Source organism: Protomyctophum parallelum (assembly GCF_964188405.1).
Source record: "Protomyctophum parallelum genome assembly, chromosome: 5".
Classification (NCBI taxonomy): domain Eukaryota; kingdom Metazoa; phylum Chordata; class Actinopteri; order Myctophiformes; family Myctophidae; genus Protomyctophum; species Protomyctophum parallelum.
In genome coordinates this window covers 21,515,014-21,517,378 of record NC_139702.1, presented here as the reverse complement: position 1 = coordinate 21,517,378, position 2,365 = coordinate 21,515,014, and positions in this window count along the sequence as shown.

The following is a 2,365-nucleotide window of genomic DNA, read 5'->3' as shown; positions in this document are numbered from 1 at the left end:
AATGTGAAAAGGTTCAAGAAGCACTGCGATAGATAAACGCCAGGGCAGCTGACAAGTGAAGGAGAAGTTTAATTGCTTAATTTTATTGTGGCATCTAGAAATACTGTTAATAATGTTCTTTTTAAAACCATGACCGGTTCTTTCAAGTGCTCTTCTCATATTCATATACGGTATCTTATGTGCAAGCTGCACTGTATAGAGTGGTGCTGCAACCATGCAGTTGTATTGTTCTTATTATAGTTGATGTGCATCTCTTTCTCGTGGGGTACCACCACCAACAGATTGAAAATGACGTGCGCGCGCGCACACACACACACACACACACACACACACACACACACACACACACACACACACACACACACACACACACACAAACACTGTGTTGTCGTGCCCATCCTGGGTGATTGAGTCTTAATAAAGCCTAATCCCCACCGTGCGTCTTCTCTCTGTTCCACAGCTCCTGCTGGTCGCCTGTCTCTGGAGTGCCATAATTTACCGTCACAACTCCTCAAACCGGCCGCCACACAGTGTGCTGACGGGGTGGGGGTGGGCAGGGGGGGGGGCAAGGTAACATCTAGGTAACAACTCACTGTCAGGAAAAAGAGAAGGGGAAAAAAACTCTCTCCCCTTCTGAAAAAATGAAGGGAAACACATCTTCAGAAATAATGGGAAGAGGGGGGGAGAGAAGCCGACACTTTCTTCACAGACACAAACACTTTGTGTCTAGGCGAACAGCAGTTGTTTAGGTTTCCTCTTTTTTTTCTTTGTTTGTTTGTTTTGCTTTTGTGAAGGGAAAAGTAAAGGGAGAAAACTAGCTAGGTGGTTGTCAGCGGTTGAAGCTGCAGCCGCACCTGGCATCATGCGACTGGTCTTTGATCACTTGTCAAGCAAAATTCCGCCATCGGATTAAAGTGAGGAAGGGGGCATGATGGTGGTGGTGGTGGGGGTGTGTGGGGGGGTCGACTAGAGACAGAGAGAGAGGAGGGGAAGAGAGAGTATGAGCCTGAGTGTGTGTAAACTTGTCAAAGAGGTAGCCTTGCTTGTTTTGTGCTTTTTAATGTTGTATTCAATACCCTAGCACCCTGCATGCTTGTTGTAATTAGAATCAGCATGAATTGCTTAGTTTGTCTATAAACTATAAAGGCTACCTCGCTCTACTCCGCCTCTATTCACTGCACAACCTTTGTTTGGGGAAATTTGTTTAAAATTGGTCAGACAACAGAAATGAATGTTGTGTTTCATGCTGTATGTACGACTGCATCCCACATCTGGTTACAGCTGAGGCATCTTCTGCAGACTACTGTAACAATATGCTACTAGCATTTTCTCAAACCATTCTACCAGCTGTATTTGCATTCGTTTTTTGCTCAAACAAATATTGAAGAGATTAATACAAAAAATACGAAAGAGGTTAATTGAATTGTGTGACGTGGATCGAGAAAAAGAGATTGATTGATTTATTGCTTTTATTTAACGTATATGTTTATATTTTTGCCTGTGGCTTAGTGTAGCCTACTTTCGTACTGTAGCCATACGTATGTTGCCAGGGGCCTGTGTTAACTCAAGACGCGTGACGGGAGCTCTTGTGTTGTGTTCATGTGATAACCTATTCCCTCCACCACACTACACCAACACTACAAAATGTTAAAGACTTTTGGAATGCTATATTGCATATTAGATCTCAGGTCCTTGAACTCACTATGACCATATGGTCTACTATACCACCCACCCCCTCACGACTGAATCCATTTACCATTCTTAGGAAGTAGCGATTTCAGTTCCGACATTCTTCCGATCCTGCCATTTTGTTGATATCCTCAGTTGTGTCTTGACAGGTGACGATCACACACTGCACTCCATGGTATGACCATAATGCACCTGCTAAGACCCTCCTTCAAACATGCGAGGTTGACCAAGCTAAACTGTTAGCGATACTGAGTTAACACCTTCCATGACAGACTTCCATTGCTCTCAATGGTGGGAGCGACCTTGGGCGGAATTTCCTTCCACTTTGCAGCTGCCTCTCGTGCACTCCCTTGGCGTAGCATGTGCTAACACAAACAGAGATGTTGGAGCATTTCTTTACTTAAGTACTGTACTTGAGTGCACTTTTGAGGTATTTGTACTTCCTCATTTCAGTAATATTCAACTCCACTATGTCTTGGATATACAAATATTGTACGTTGACGCAACTACATTAATTAGAAAACTTTAGTTACTAGTTACTTTGTAGATTTTAATTATTATTACAAAACGTACATTAACCAAGTTCAGCCCTATACATTAGTCTTTTATACATTTGAAAACTTTAAATGGGACATTATGCATAATGAGTGCTTATATTTGGTACTTTAAGTACATT